General features: G+C 49.9%; 1 pseudogene; it reads right to left on the minus strand.

Moving 5' to 3' along the window:
* Nucleotides 1-346: 346 nt before the first annotated feature.
* LOC144276245 (class I histocompatibility antigen, F10 alpha chain-like) lies at nucleotides 347-4614 on the minus strand (annotated as a pseudogene).
* Nucleotides 4615-17466: the final 12852 nt, after the last annotated feature.

A 17466-nucleotide genomic window follows, 5' to 3' on the forward strand; every position in this document is an offset into this window, starting at 1 on the left:
CCAGCAAAAAGGTGGAACTGGAGAAGAAATAGGGAAAAACCCGTTCCACATCCCCTCAGCCACAGCCAGAGAGGGATAGATCCTCATCTTTCCGCAAGTCCTGCTCCACACAGAGACGCTAGCCAACCACCGTCTGATATCTGGAGACTCAGTGGCTCAGTGTGGAGCAGATTTTTGTGTGTCAGAAAAGCTGGTGGCATCTCAGACTGGACCTCGATGAGAGCAAAGAGTCTTCTTCCTACAAACCACAATTTCTGCATTCAGTTTTTTCAAGCGGGTCCATTTGCCTCACAGATGGAGGTGGCATCCCATAATTCCTCACTGGATCGCCAGGGCCACTCTGAACCTAGCTCCGGGCTCCCATGCTCTGGGTGTCTGTTCCCGATGAAGAGCTGGAAGCAGAAACTTCTCCGATTTTTGCTGCGGTACAGAGAGAGAAGACAATTATTTAGAGGTGGCTTTACCTGTTGGGAACCCCAGCTAGGGAAGGCGGATGGGAATTCAGCTGTGGGTTTCCCCCCGCCATGCCCCCTCATGGACCCCAAACTAAGCTCTGTACAGAAACCCCCAGTCCTGACAATGGGCAGGCCTCCAGGAGAGAGCATAACAACCCTACGCACCATCTCCCGGTGCTCCGGGTACAGGCCTGCACTCCTGTCCCCAGAGTCATGCTAAGGGGCACACAGTGCATGCTGGGACGCTGGCCGAGCTTTGCCCTGGGGGGTGACCTTTGGATGCTGTTTCCGCTCTTTGGGGTTCCCTGGGTTTTGAGCGAAGGCAGCGCGTGTGTCAGAGATTGCCGGGGAGCCGGGGAAGGATGATGGCTGGGGCGGCCCCGCAGATTTCCACAGGCCCAGGAATTGTCAGGCCTAGAGTAAACAGCAATCGGCACTCATCTTCAGTCACTACTCCCCTCCCACTATGATGCACTGGGGCATCTGGGCCCTGTACCCCAGATTTACTCACTGGCTGCCAGAGCGTAGCTGGGTCTCCATGGGCCTGAAACACAAGCAGAGAATGAGGATCAGTGCAGGGGAGCAGGGTAACCCCTCCCCCATGGTGACCCCGACTCCCCCTTCCCCAGAAACAAGGCTCTCCGTGACCCCGATTGCACCACGCTGAGGCCAGCCCTACCCCAGTGACCCCCCGCACAATAAGATGCCCAGTCAACCACAGAGCCCACTCTGCCCCCAGCAGGACCAGGCTACTGTGATCAACGCTGCCCCACCTCTCCTTGGGGGTGGGAGGACCCATTCACCCGTGGCTGGCTGGGCTGCCCCATTCCCGAGCCGCCCTCGCATACATCTCAGCTCCACAGGGACCAACTGTTACCTGCTGATTTTCCCCTCCACAGGGTAACACTTGCTCCTACAGCTCCAGCCAGAATCAGCGCAGCCAGGGCAATGGAGGCCAGGACCCAGAGGGGCAGGGAGTCCTTCTTCCCAGGGGCTGTGGGACGGAGAAGGACTCAGGTCAGCGAGGGGAGTACCCACTGGACCATCCTCCTGGGTCAGCCACAGGCCTTTGCCTTGAACCTCTCCCCAAGGGCCTATACAGAGACCTGGCCTCCAGAGGAGAGGAAAGTCTGAGGCAGGAGGCGGACAGGGATGGGGCACAAGACCGGGCACTCTGCCAGGCACTGCCAGCCATACACGCCACACAGTTGCTGGGCCTTTCACTTGTAATAACATCAGCCTGTGGAACTCACCGTCACTGGATGCCACCATGGCCAGAAAATCAGATTCTCTGAGGGATCGGCCATTTCTGTGGATCACACAAATCCCCAGACTAGAAGAGTTCACACTGATGATGGGCAGGGATATTGACCCTTCTGCTACAGGGGCTCACCCCATCTCTGAAACTCCAAGAGGGCTGTGCCCCCACCCCCCGCCATTCGCCCCACCCTTACTCCAGACAAGCGCAGGCTCTGCCAGGCTGCTGTGCTCTACCCGGCAGGCATAGCGGTGCCTGTCCTCCTCCTGCAGGGAGATCTCAAGAGACGACTGCATGTAGTAGGTGCCGTCAGCGTTGGGCAGGATCCCGCTGGACTCTTTCTCCACCAGGATGTCTTTTCCATCCTGCATCCAGGAGATGTGGATGGGATGTGGGTAAGAACCCCTGGTGTGGCAGGAGAGGGTGATGGAGCCATCGGGGGCATCTCTGCGGGAAACTGAGACCTTGGGGTGCACTGGGAGGAGACACGGGGCGTTAGCCAGACGCCGGGGGCTGGGACCATGTAATAGAACAGGTAAAGGCCCTGCAGAGTGTCTGATAGACTTTAAGGTTAGAAGAGACCATTGTGGTCATCTAGTCTGACCTCCTGCACATTGCAGGCCACAGAACCTCACCCACCTGCTCCTGGAACCGACCCCTAACCTCTGCCTGAGCGACTGGAGTCCTCAAATCATGATTTAAAGATTTCAAGTTACAGAGAATTCACCACTGACACTAGTTTAAAGCAGCAGTGACTCGTGCCCCATGCTGCAGAGGAAGGCAACAACCCCACCCCCCAAGGTCTCTGCCAGTCTCTCCTGGCGGAAAATTCCTTCCTGACCCCAAATCTGGTGATCAATTAGACCCTGAGTATGTGGGTGAGACCCACCAGCCAGATATCTGGGAAAGAATTCTCTGTAGCAACTCATAGCCCTCCCCATCTAATGTCCTGTCTCTGGCCATTGGGGATTTTTGCTACTGACAGTCGCCAATGGGCCACACACCACTGTAGGTGGACCCATCATACGCTCCTTGATTAGGCTCAACAAGCCAACCTCTTTGAGTCTCCTCTCATAAGGTAGGCTCTCCATTCCTCAGATCATCCTAGTAGCCCTTCTCTGCACCTGTTCCAGTTTGAATTTGAGGAATACTCACATGTGAGAGAGACCTGGTCTGCACCCATTTACATTGATTCGTAAATAGAGTTAGTTAATCTGGTGTCAATCCCCTCTGTTCTAATCCTTTCTTATATTGGTGTAGCTGAACTGGATAGTTACCAGCAGAAGCCTGGGCCCAGGTCTCCTTCACTGCGCACGCTCCTGCACTGTAACCCAGCTACATCCAGGCAGGTTTTCACTGGACCCTCCAAACATGCATGTGCGATTTAGGGGGCTAAGAGCCAGTTGGATTTCCAACCCCCCTCGGTGCCTAACCCCGGTGATTTCACAGGGAGTCAGGCGCCTCCCTTTGGAAATCCCAGCAGGTCCCTCTCTGCATCCTCGGGCACTTCAATCCCGCTGCCACACTGCCCCGAGTCCCTGGCCCTTTCCCCGCCTCTGCCCTCGACTGAGGAGGTGCTAGCACTGGGCAAAAGAAGCTCAAGGCAAGTGTTTTTTCTTTGTCAAATGACAAAATGCATCCCCCGCCCCATTCCCAGTCTGCTGCCTTCACACGCACAGACGGCTGGGCCTTTTCCGGCTCAAACTTGCCAAAATTAATCAACTCACAACCCAGGGCTGAAACGGTTCAGCCCAAAAAGGAGATGTTGGAGGGAGCTGGAAGCCAACAGGAAAGGGCTTGCAGAATGGAGGCGTCCAGGCAGCCAGAACTGCTAGCACCAGCTAATAAACTGTCTGCACTGGTAACAATTGAGAACAACCCACAGTTCTCGACAAGCTCGTCATTGCTCCATCTCCATGTACTTTACAAAAAAAGGTCAGCTTCATTATCCCCATTGTACAGATGAGGAAACTGAGGCACAGAGATGGGTTGTGACTGGCCCAGGGTGACCCAGCAGGCCAGGGACAGAGCTGGAATAGAACACAGGAGCGCTTCATCACAGTCCATCTGCCCAGCCACACCACCCTTTCCGGAGATACCCAAGCATAGGCGTCGGCTCCGTGGGTGCTCCGGGGCTGGAGCACCGACAGGAAAAAACATGGCGGGTGCTCAGCACCCACCAGCAGCCCTCCCGATCAGCGCCTCCCCCTCCCCCGCAACGCTGTCTGCCCGCCACAGTCAGCTGTTCTGTGTCATGCAGGAGGCTCACGGGGGAGGGGGAGGAGCGAGGGGGCGGCGCACGAGGGGGAAGGGGGCGGAACAGGGTGGGGAGAAGCAGAGGGGTTGGAGTGGGGGGCGGAGCAGGTGTGGGAAGAGGTGGGGCAGGAAGCGGTGGAGTGGGGGGAGGGCCTGGGGCAGAGTGGGGGTCGAGCATCCCCTGGAGCATTGGAAAGTCGGCACCTCTGTACCTAAGTCCCATTGGTGTGACTGTGCCCCTCCCACACCCCATGTTAGCTCCTTGCAGGCTCACTCACCCTGCTGCCGCAGGACCCCACTCCCCTGCTGCACCGGGCTCTGCAGGGTGTCCAGACACTCGTTTCAGGTACAACCGGACGTACTGAGTCCACGTCTTGCCCGTCTCCCAGCTCTGCTTCTGAGGGAAGGCCGGCTGCTCGGCCGCGACCCACGTCCCCGTCTGGTCGTCAAAGCTGATGAAGTCCCTCCCATCGTAGGTATACTGGAACCTCGGGGGTCCACGAGGGCCTGGCCGCTCAGAGCGCAGCCCACGGGAACCTGCTCGGTGTGAAACCCTGGAGGTGGGGGAGGGAGAGAGCTCAGACCGGGCACTGAGATCTGGGAAACGTGTCCATAGGGTGGGGTGGGGTCAGTGACACCGGCCATCTCTGACCGGTGCTGAGCGAGCGACCAGTTCCAGAGGACGCTGAGAAGCAGGAGGGTTCAGAGCAGAGCCATGACCAGGGCCCTCCTCGTTCCCCATTGATTTCCAGGCTCAGCAGCTCACAGGGTCTGGCCCAGCTCCGAGACTCTCAGCCTGGGGAACAGTGTCCCACAAGGGAAGGACTAGGAGCCCCCTTGCTGGAACCTTTCCAAACACACTGGAGACGGCTCTGGAGAAGCCCCTGCCTGGCCTAAGAGTGAGGGGCTCTTGGGGGCTGTTTGCAAAGGAAATCCCCCTTTGGAGATAGTCTCTCCCCCCTTTTCTGCCTCTCCCCACACAGACAGGGGAAGCCACTGAGGAACCCGAATGCCACTCACTTGCTCTCAGTGATGGGATAATGGATGGCGGATGTTCAGGGTCAGCAGACGTCCCTCACCCTCCTCCTCACTCTCCAAGCCCAAGGCAGGCTGGAGAGGATGGTGACCTCAGGAGTTACCCTGCCCAGCCAGCAGGCAGGGTGATGACACGAGGGCGATCGACTGGCTGTGAAAACAAGAGTCTGTCTGATTGCGAAGGGACGGAGCAACTCAGCCAGCAGCAGGGGGCTGCAGAACACGGCCCTAGGGCAGAGGTGATCCTGACATCCCAGCACTTTACACACCTTCCTGGAGCCTCCCAAACCCACTGGACTGTAGCCATGGGACCCCAACCCTACTGATGGCAAACAGGCCTCAGCTACCAGCTCAGGGTCACACTGAGTGTCAGAGCCATGGATGGACCCCTTCACTAACCACGGCCGCACACTCCCTCCCACAGCTGGCAATTGCAACCAGGCCCTAATGTCTGGTCCCCCTGCCTTTGAGAGGGAGTGTCACTCCTGCTTCCATTGCTGCCTATTGATCTGTGGGACTTTGGGCAAGTTGCTCCCACTCTCTATGGCTCTCTGGGACTCACATCCCTGAATGGGCTTTAAAAAAGACAATGGTTCAAGTTTGGCCCCAACTAGTTCTTATTTCTCGAGATTAGCCATTTTAGCAAAGTTTAGAATTCTTGACATTCAACACCTGGAAACATCCCTTTCTCCTTCGCAGACGGCCTTAACATCCCTTATCTCACTCAGGCTCCCTGCTGCCTGGAGTTAGAGAATTGACCCTGTTCCCATTGGACCTACCCAAGGTGTCACACAGCAAAGCGGTGACGGAGCCAGAAAGAGAAGCCAACAGTGATGACTCCTGTTCTAACTATGAGACAACAACCCCCCGGAGGCAGGGATAGAGCCCAGGAAATCAGGTGTGAACATTTTCATGAAAACCGTTTCTGTCAGAAAATCCATTCAGATGAAACCACTTTGTTTCTTGAAATCATAACGAGTAGGATGAAAATTCTTAGCAAAAATATTTGTTTGCAAAACAAGAGTGTCTCCTGTTTGTCACAGTGCATTAAACTGTCTCGTCGTACACAAAGAGGAGACACATGATCTAGCAAATAGAAAAAGGAGGACTTGTGGCACCTTAGAGACTAACGAATTTATTTGAGCATAAGCTTTCGTGAGCTACAGCTCACTTCATCGGATGCATCTGTAGCTCACGACAGCTTCTGCTCATATAAATTGGTTAGTCTCTGAGGTGCCACAAGTCCTCCTGTTCTTTTTGCGAATACAGACTAACACGGCTGCTACTCTGAAAACAACTATGATCTAGAAAATTAGATGAGAAGCTTCAGTCTGAGCTAAGTAGTTGCTGCTCTTCACAATTTCAAAAGAATAAAATACAAATCCAATCGAATATTAGGTCATAATCGGATATGGCTCAGTGTGATAGGACACCCCCTAGTCTGCACTGCTCCGAGTGACACTCTTCAGTGGATCCCCAGCAGCCACCCATGGTGAGGTAGGTGGGAGAGGATTGTTATTCGTCCTTAACAGAAGGAGAAACGAAGGCTGAGAAAGGAGCAGGGACCTGTCTTAGCTGATGCAGCCAGTCAGTAGCAGAGTTGCTCTCAAATGAGCTACAGACCAACAATTTTTCATCGTAATTATTCAACAAGTATTTCAGAAGAATTGGAATGTTCGAGAGGATCATGAACTGCTCCAGGACAATGAATGGAGACCAGCATCAACATTGGTCAAACTTATAACTGGTTGTGACTTATTTGCTTGGTCATAAAAGAGAACAACAAAGACCAGAGTTTTCTCCCTGTCAATAGCCCCCTCCTCAGCCAATCAAGGTTGAGACTTTGGGGGGTGGGAGGCTAAGGGTTCTCATCAAATAGCCCAAAGAATGGCCCTGGTCACCACCGAGGGGATCACTCTCAGAGCCCAATTCCAGTCTCACCTCTCTGTGAGGGCCTCCCACAACCGCCCCCCCTGGCCCTCGCTCCACACACAGAGCTCCTGGTGGTAGGAGGAGAGCAGAGGAAAAGGACAAAGGAAGCAAGAAGAGAAAGGTAGGAGGGATAGAGGAAAAGGGAAAACAAAAAGGAGAAACCCCAATGTCCCCAGTAATTCTAAGGGACAATGTCCTAGGTCGGAAATAAAATGCTGCCCCCACAATCTAGTGTTTTCCTTTCCTAAAAATCAGCCAGCACCTGATGGATCAGACTGAACAGGTTCCAAACCTCTCCGAGGCTCTTACCTTCTATATAGGGACGTCTGCTTTCGAGTAAAACCACTAAAAGAAAAGGAGAAAACTCCGAAGAGGGTCCTCCTTGCGCTCACGTACGTGAAAGTGAATGCTCTCTCAGTCCTCCAAGAGAGACCTCGAGAAGGAGACGTGCTGAAGCAAAGCCACAGGGATCTCCGAGGTTGCCCCTGTCCTGCACCCCTGTCCTGCCTGGCTGATGTCAAGATCTCTCTGTGAGGTCATCGCCTCCCCACCACCTTTGTCCAATAGGCTGAGGTCCTGCCAAAGGCCCTTGTGATGTCACTGCCACACCCACCCCTCCCTTGCAGTGCTGATGTCATGTCCCTGTCCAGCCACATTGGATATTTCAGCTGCTTCCCCTGGATCATCCCACTCAATGAGCGTTCATTGTGTGCTCAAGCCGAACACAGTAAAACATCAGAGGCTTCTCCCCATGCTACACTCAGGTTTTCATAAATGAGCAGGCTTTATGGACAGAAGAGACAATTTGAGCAAGTCATCTGACCCCCTGCATATCACATGCTTTCTGTTGAGCATAGTAGCTAGTTTTTGACTGCAGACGTTCCAGAAAGGCATCTCGTCTTCATTAGAAGACATCAAGAGGTGGGGAATTCCCACCACTTCCCTTTCTAGTTTGTTCCTTTGGTGATTCATCCTCACCATTGAATATGTGTGCCCTCTTTCGAATACGAATTGGTCTCTTTTGAGTTTCCAGCCACTGTTATGCTTTTCTCTGCTAGATTAATGAGCCCTTTCCTACCCGATATTTTCTCTCCATGAAGTCACTTCAACACTTCAATGATGTCACCTCCCGATCTTCTTTATCGTGTCTACACAGGCTGAGCTCTTTCAATAGTTCATTCGCAGGCATTTTTCTCCAGCCCTCAAAATGTTTCATTGCTTTTTGCTGCCCCATCTCCAAGATTTCCAAATCTTTTTTCAAAGGTGGATGCCAAAACTGTATGCAGGATTCCATGATCAGTCTTCCTCATGGTGTGTCACCTCCCTATGCTCCTCACTGCTCTTTTCATGCATCTAATGATGGCTTTAGCCCTGTTCACCACAGCATCACCCTGGGTGCTCATGTTGAATGGCTTGCCTAGCATGGCCCCTAAATCCTCTTCACACTCAGTGCTTTCCTGGATACACTTCCCCATTCTGTAGGTGTGGCCTGCATGCTTTGTTGCTAGCTATAGGACCCTTCATTTGGTTCTTTTCCAACTTGTTTTCTTTGAATGGCTCCAGCTTATCAAGGGATCCAATTGCTCTGTGTCACTGCCCTCTCCTCATTAATTACCACTCTACTACTATTTTATCACCCACCAACGTTAGCAGCAGTGATTTTTTATTTGGGTTGCAGTTCATTGATATTTATTTTCAAGAATTAGTCCTTGACAGCCTCTTCATATCCCTCGTGCCCAGAACCTGCTCCGCACAGCACAGCGAGAAAAGGCCACCCAGCCCAGCTGTGCCCTATAGGGCTAAGCACAGAACAAACGTAGGAGCTTGTGTCATCCATAGCTTCTGAACAACATGTGGGGTCATCAGCTTTCAAAGACACTCTAGTCCTGTAGCGTAGACAGTCCCCAAATGTATCTAAGTGTCCCGCCTTGAAAAACAGGAGAGAAAAAAACAGAACCTTGAGTAGCTTTATTTTATAGTCTTGGAAACTGAGGCACAGAGATGCAAAGAGATTCGCTCATGGTCAAAAAGCCAGGAATAGAAAATGGCAGATCTGCTGATAGTCAGTCCTGGGCCCTAGCCGTGTTTGTCTTGGCCTCTCTGCTTCAGCTCCAGTAACAACCCGAGTCAAGGTTTTCTTCTTCTCCGTGTCCTTTAACTTCATGGCACTGCAGAAGAAAGATTTTTTCTGACTAGCTGGCTCTAATGCTTGGAGATGTCTTTCCAGAAGACGTGATCTGGCTCAGTCTCATGTCGTAGGTTTTCTGGAGGAAGCATTCAGTGCCATTCTAGGGCCTGTGTTACACAGAAGATGGACTGAATGGTCCTTTCTGACCTTATTTTTTTTCTTTTGCTAGGAGGATAAAGCTGGACATTTTCCCTCAATCACTTTCCTTTGGAATAATTTCAATCCAGTCCAAAGGATTTCCTCTTCCATTGTGACTTCAGCACCTTTCCTAGCAAACAGTTACTGTTCGAGCACAGGTTTCCAGTTTCAGGCTGTCCCAGGATGAGATGGCCATGAAAGGGGTAGTAGCTCAAGTGAACCTATCCCCAGGTGAAGGGAATAAGTGCAGGGGCACATGAGAAGGAGCAGCATGTATCTAGGATCCAGGCCTGTTGGGTGATATAAGAACAGCCTGTGCTCAGCCAGGAGAGAGACCCACAATGGGAGCAGGCCTGGGAGGGGCTTGGATATTCCTTTAAAGGCAATTTGGGTACACAGTAGGGGATGGCACAGCCAAGCTGCTAGGGTTGGGAGCTGGGTCTCCTGGCAGTGTCCAGGAACGAAAGCACAGCACCTGCCAGGAAGGGAGTCCCCACAGAGGGACGCCGTAATCTCCCAGGGAGGGAAAAGTCTCTTACTGCCATTTCTTAACCTCATGGGGTGTTCTCCTGCTCTGCCAACCCCACCCCTATTTCAGCATCTCCAGGTGCCTGAGGGAGCAGGCACCAGAGGCCATCCTGCAGCTGGGACAGAGATGGAGGTTGATGACCTACCTGCCCGTGGTGACCATGGTGCAGGACAGCCCTCAGGACATGCGAATGCAGCTCCAGATCTGCAGAATGCACCTTCCCTTTGCTGGCACGAGACCTTGCAGGTTGCGGGGAGTGAGACAGGCACTAACATTTGGTAACCCTCAGTGGGATCAGAGGGTAATGGTTTGTAGAAAGTGGTGTTGGAGAGCTTTACAAAAACTAGGCAAGCCATTTACAACACACACTTTGTTTCTCTACAAAAGAAAAAGGACACTAAACTCTCTAAACTACTACATGCCACAAGGGGCCACAACAGTGGTTCCCTCAACCCACCCAGCAATATTGTTAATCTATCCAACTATACTCTTAGCCCAGCAGAAGAATCTGTCCTATCTCGGGGCCTCTCCTTCTGCCCCTCCACCCCCAGGAACATGATACAGTTCTCTGGTGACCTAGAATCCTATTTTCGACGTCTCCAACTCAAGGAATATTTCCAACACACCTCTGAACAACATATAAACCCACAGAGACCTTCCTACCAAGACGACAAAAAGAAGGATTCTGGGTGGACTCCTCCTGAAGGTTGAAACAACAGACTGGACTTCTACAGAGAGTGCTTCCGCCGACGTGAACGACCTGAAATTGTGGAAAAGCAACATCACTTGCCCCATAACCTCAGCCATGCAGAACACAATGCCATCCACAGACTCAGAAACAGCTCAGACATCATAATCAAGAAGGCTGACAAAGGAGGTGCTGTCGTCATCATGAATAGGTCGGAATATGAACAAGAGGCTGCTCGGCAGCTCTCCAACACCACTTTCTACAAGCCATTACCCTCTGATCCCACTGTGGGTTACCAAAAGAAACTACACCATCTGCTCAAGAAACTCCCTGAAAAAAACACAAAAACAAATCTGCACAGACACACTCCTCGAACCCCGACCAGGGGTCTTCTATCTGCTACCCAAGATCCATAAACCTGGAAATCCTGGACGCCCCATCATCTCAGGCATTGGCACCCTGACAGCAGGATTGTCTGGCTATGTAGACTCCCTCCTCAGGCCCTATGCTACCAGCACTGCCAGCTATCTTTGAGACACCACTGACTTCCTGAGGAAACTACAATCCATCGGTGATCTTCCTGATAACACCATCCTGGCCACTATGGATGTAGAAGCCCTCTACACCAACATTCCACACAAAGATGGACTACAAACCATCAGAAACAGTATCCCCGATAATGTCACGGCAAACCTGGTGACTGAACTTTGTGACTTTGTCCTCACCCATAACTATTTCACATTTGGGGACAATGTATACCTTCAAATCAGTGGCACTGCTATGGGTACCCGCATGGCTCCACAATATGCCAATATTTTTATGGCTGACTTAGAACAACACTTCCTCAGCTCTCGTCCCCTAATGCCCCTACTCTACTTGTGCTACAATGATGACATCTTCATCATCTGGACCCATGGAAAAGAAGCCCTTGAGGAATTCCACCATATTTCAACAATTTCCATCCCACCATCAACCTCAGCCTGGACCAGTCCACACAAGAGATCCACTTCCTGGACACTATGGTGCTAATAAGCGATGGTCACATAAACACCACCCTATACTGGAAACCTATTGACCACTATGCTATTGGCCTTGTTAGAACTACCTGCCCGTGGTGATCATGGTACAGGACAGCCCTCAGGACATACGAAGGCAGCTCCAGATCCAGGAGCAGCTTCCCTTTGCTGGCAGGAGACCTTGCAGGTTGAGGCGGGGTGAGACAGGCACTAACATGGGCATGGAAGTTTGGGGAACAGGACAGAGGCCGGGGCTGGGCAAGGAGGGCAGGGACCTGGGAAGAAAGAGGGAAGATCAACCACTTTCTGAATGTGGGTAAGGATTATCCCCACTTTAGAGAGTGGGAAATTGAGATGCCACATGGAAGCTGGATTGCCATTTGGCCGAGCGTCTGAAGAATCGCTACAGCTAAAATAGAAAAGCTATTAAGTGTCAGAAGAAGATGAATCATGGAATTCAGAGTTCAGGGCTGACCAGCAAAGATGTCGTATATGTCATAAACCAGTCTGCGCTCTGCCACGTCCCTGGTCTCGGAGACAGGGATCCATCCCTTGGACAGGGGTTAAAAAATCTTTCTCTCAGACACACAACTGTGAATAGTTTGGAAAACAAACCCTACTTATAATGTTGTTCACTGGCCCTGCTAGAAATTCCACCCTCCAACCATTGTGAACCAGGACCAGGGACACCATTCCCCTCTCCTGTCTATGGGTACCTGTGAACCTGCAGACATTGCAGCTGGCACATGCATTGGTGCAGGCTCTGTCACGGAGCTGGATGAATCACCCTGCTGGCCCACATACCCAGCATTCTCTCCCTGAGCAATCCGTCCCACTGTCTGCTCCACCTCTCTTCATCCAGGAACCTCTAGAGCAGTCTCTCTTGATGGATTGTGTCCTTCTCCTCTTTGGCTCTTTTGGAAGCCAGGTGCTTTTGGCTTCTCTTTGCCTCTATTGGCAAACCTCCTGCACGGTCCTCGTCCTTTTGGCCCACTGCTGGCCACTTGTAGCACCCACAGTCCCACGCAGCAGTCTTGGCCCAGCAGGCGTGCAAGTGTCTTCCAGTGGAAGGAAACAGAGACTATATTCATTGTACTGCCTGGGGTGGGGGGAAGAATCCCCACTTTGCTTTCTGTCTGTACACACTGTGGAATGCTTCTAGATCACTCTTTCATAAATTCTCGTGTACTCTCCATCTCACTTCCGTCCCTGGAAGATTCACAGAGGCACAAGCAACCTGTCTGCTGACAGTGGCCAATGCCAGGTTCTCCAGAGGGAATGAACGGAACAGGTATTCATCAAGTGATCCATCTCCCGTTGACCATTTCCAGCTTCTGGCAAACAGAGACTAAGGACACCATTCCCACCCATACTGGTTAATAGCCATTGATGGACCTTTCATTCATCAATTTCTAGAGTTATTTTTTGAACCCTGTTATAGTCTTGGCATTCACAACATCCCCTGGCAAAGAGTTTCACGGGTTGACTGAGCATCAACCTCTTGTTTTACTTTAAATTAATTACAGATAATTAAGACGCTGGATCTGACTGACGCAGGGTAGGCTGCAGTTGTGTTTTGGGGACCTTTACCAATCCTGGCTCTGACTTTGGGGAATCCCTTAATATTTTAGAACTATCAGAAAACCAAGTAATTTTCCAGGCATGTGATAGGATCGCATCAGAGTACGCGGAGGAGCTATTGAGGGCAATGGCGTGTGAACAGCACATCAATGAGTGCAATGGTTTCATGAGATGCTGGGGACAAGGGGAGGGTGACCTACAAAAGCTCTCTCTATCCAAACATTTGAAAAAGTCATCCAGAATTCATGCTTCAAAAAAAAATTCCGACTATCACCTTCCAGGAGCGGAAGGAAATCAGGACAAAAAGTAACAAACTTTTGAATTAGAATGCAGTCTTCTGCAGGCTGCAGAGTGGATTCTCTCTTACCCTCCTTCCGAGCCCGGTAATGGAGATGCCAGGATGACACAGGGCAAAAGAATGTCTGCTGCATGAAGCATCATCTAAAGTCACCTTCCAAAGAGTTCAAGAGAAACCAGGATAAAATCAAGGATTCAAAATTCCTATTGTTACTGCTAGGTGGGGTAATAATTTGCTACCTAAAGAATACACCTGAAGAATTAGATAAAAGTACCAATAGAACAAAAAGCTCGAAAGCTTGCAAAAATAGCCCCTCAGGCCTGCTAGGCTTGTTAGCCGTTAATAGTATGGAATGCTGTACCTTCAAGGGTTTCCCCCCTCTGTTTGGATTTGTGATGAGGAATACAAATCCCACGCTGGGCAAGAAGGGGTTAAGGAGCTGCTCTGGCTTCAGCCAGACCCACCCCAACACATCTGCAGGGTAGCCACAGACCGGAGGGAGGATTTAAAAGGGAGCAGAACAGCTCACTTGTGGGCAGACCTGGCAGAGGAAGGTCCTTTATCTGGCAGATCCTGAGGGAAGGCTGGCTCTGTCCCTCAGCAACTGCCTGAAGGTCCCTCCCTGACATGGGCAGCGAGTTCTATGGGCCTGTGGAGCCCGGGCACCAGGAATATTCCTGTCCCAGGGGCCCGGCTCCACCAAAGTTTCCAACCTCACACACACACACACACACACACACACTCCCCCCGCACTTCCCCCAGCCCCACCTGCTGTCCCCGGGCAATTTAAAACAGCCCGGCGCCTCCCGCCGCCACCCACAGCGCAGCGGGGCTGAGCGGCTTCCTGCGCGCTCGTTGGAACTTTTGCACCGAGTTTTCAGTTTCTTTAAAAAAGAATCCCGAAATGTTTGAGGGAAGCAGACAGGTTCTAAGATGTTGTTGTTGGCGGTATTGTTTAGCTGAAAAAACAATCTCCATTAAAAAGAACCCAGCTGAAAATTTCCAACCAGCAGTAAATGTTAAATAAATTGGGGAACATTAATATTGCCTGATAAGAGCCTGATTTCAAACTCATTGATTCGATCTCATCTCTGATTTCTCTTTCAAGGGGATAGTTGCATGGAGGTAACAATTGAATAAGCAGTAAAGTTGGCAGCACACAGAATGTTTTTTACAGAAGAGCCCCTTTAAACCCTGGCTTAGAGTTGAACCAAGCAGCCAAAGCCTGTCTATCCTGACCCCGTTCAAGGACACACGGGAGCTGACTGGGAGTGGAACCCAGAGTTCCTGGCCTAGCTCCACACTGCTGCTGGCTGAGTATAAATGGTGTAAATGGGTGTACAGAACTTACACAGAAGACACAGAAGACACGGAGCTGTGTTGGCATTTTATTCTATTAGATTCATGCCCAAGTGGTAAGCTTGGTGATGGTCGCAATGGAGGGACCTTCTTTGCAAGAACTGTTGGATTTGGAGCGTGCTTTGTTCCATCCTTCATACTGCATTTTATCAAGCCACACCTTGTGCCGAATCCTCAGATTGGGTAAAGTGATGAAGGAGGTTACACAAGTGTGATAATATTACTGATTGATTGTCAGAGGTGAGGAGCACTAACAACACCTACTCATTGTAAGTGATGAGTTCTATGTATCTTTGACATTCCTAGAATGAGATATTAGGGAAAGGAGAAACAGGGCCATTCCCTTTGTCACTCTAGTCCTGATCATTGTCCTTCTCATTCCCTCCACAGACATCACACAGTGTACTGAGGAAGAAAATGTCCAACCAAACCTCCATGATCGAATTCTTTCTCCTGGGATTCTCTGATGTTCGGGAGCTGCAGATTTTACAAAGCAGTGGTGTTTCTACTGCTTTACCTGATATCCCTGTTGGGGAACCTTCTCATCATCACAGCCAGAGCCTGCAACCACCACCTTCACAACCCCGTGTACTTCTTCCTGATGAATCTGTCCATCCTAGACTGTGGTTCCATCTGTGTCACCATTCCCAAATCTATGGCCAATTCCCTCATGAACACAAAATCAATTTTTTATTCTGGATGAGATACCCAAATCATTCTTTTCTTATTCTTTGCTTCAGCAAATTTTCCCTTACTGACCATCATGCCGTACGATCGATACATCGCCATCTGCCAACCATTGCACTTGGAGACAGTAATGAACAGGAGAGCTTTCGTCCAAATGGCAACCAGTGCCTGGATCAGTGTTATTCTCTACTCTGCAGTGCACACCAGGAACACATTTGCAATACCCTTCTGTGGAGGCAACGTGGTGGACCAGTTCTTCTGTGAAATCCCCCAGCTCCTCCACCTCACCTGCTCTGACTCGTATCTCAGGGAAATTGTTGTTATTTCTTTTCATGTGCTTTTAGGTTTAATCTGCTTTGCATTTATAATTGTGTCATATGTTCAGATCTGCAAAACAGTGCTGAAAATTCCTTCGGAGCAGGGCCAGCATAAATCCCGCTCCACCTGCCTCCCTCACCTCACTGTGGTCTCTTTGTTCCTTTTCACGGGCACCTTTGCCTTCCTGAAACCAACCTCCAACTTGACCTCAGATCTGAATCTCTTGGTGGCTGTTCTCTGTTCTGTGTTGCCCCCAATGATGAATCCGATCATCTACAGCATGAGAAACAAGGAAATGAAAGGTGCACTGAGTAAACTGATAGGTTGGAGGTTATTCAGCAAGAATATAATGTCTATATTTCTCCACTGATTGCGAGTTCATTCTGTGTTTCTTTATGAATAGAATCATCTGATGACATTATTGCCTTCATGAGAACATACTTTGCAATCTTTTTATGCAGAATTGGGTATTTGCATTCATAAAAATCCAGACAAATTTAACCCAAGAAAATTGGAGTTACTCTAGGTTTACATCAATGTAATTAAGATCGGAATCTATCTATCTATCTATCTATCTATCTATCTATCTATCTATCTATCTATCTATCTATCTATCTATCTATCTACTGCTAGACACCACCATTCAATGTGATAGTCACTAGCCATAGCAATGTTCCTAGTGGGTTCTCTGGCTCTTCTTTGTCAGGATAATAACTCTGACGGAGGTATCAACACATTTGTTCTTTGGTTTTTGTTTGTCAGTTTTTTAGTTTAATTTTGCTGAGTTGTTTGTTGCTTTTATTTGTTTCTTTGTTCCAGGTGGGTTTGCAGGTGGAAAGGCCTGTTGAGATGGTGAGAGTTTAGTTTGACAGGATTTTCAATGTTTGCCTTCTCTTGAGAGTGTTCATATGTCATCTCTTTGATGGGATTTTCTGAGTGAGCTGAAGGTTTGCTCCCCACCATGATAAAAGGGTACAAAAATAGTTTCTGCGTGGCTAAGTTCCTCCTGACTCGATTATGTATATACTGTTGGGATATTATTGTATTATGAATGACGTCTTAGGGGAGAAAGAGCCTCAGGTAGCTGTCTTTTATTATTTTAACCTGAAGAAGAGCTCTGTGTAACTCAAAAGCTTGTCCCTCTCACCAACAGAAGATTGTCCAATTAAAGTTATTACCTCTCCCATCTTCTCTGTGTAAGAGCTGTGTCATTCTTGCTATGGTGCAAAGACTGTTTGGAAGAGAAACTTTTTCCAATGTTTTCTAAAGAGAATCCAACTTGAGATAATGAGGCCAGGTTTGGATCCCATTGAAGTCACTGAGGTTTAGCCCCTCACTTCAAAGAAATTAGGATTTGGCCAAGAGCCTGTCTACACAAGGATCCAGAATTGGCTGACAGACTCCTGGAGAAAGTGAGTGTGACCGAAATGTAAGGGTCTGATATCCCAACTCATCTGAACCAGCACCAATGTACAGTAAACACATTCACATCACCAATTTAATACTTCTGAGGTTTCTGGCCCAAAGTCTCTGGGCTACACTCAGCAGTGACATGAACACTGGTGTAAGTTACTTGGTTGGGATCATTTTGTTCTAGCCTTGATGTAAGTGGAAAAGTGCCGTCACATGCACTGATCTGGTGTTCCATACGCTATCCCATGTAGATCTACTCATTTCCAAGCTGAGAAAGGATCTCAGAAGTTGTTACTATTAGAATACCATCTTTGT

This window comes from Eretmochelys imbricata, chromosome 16 (assembly GCF_965152235.1).
Source record: "Eretmochelys imbricata isolate rEreImb1 chromosome 16, rEreImb1.hap1, whole genome shotgun sequence".
NCBI lineage: Eukaryota > Metazoa > Chordata > Testudines > Cheloniidae > Eretmochelys > Eretmochelys imbricata.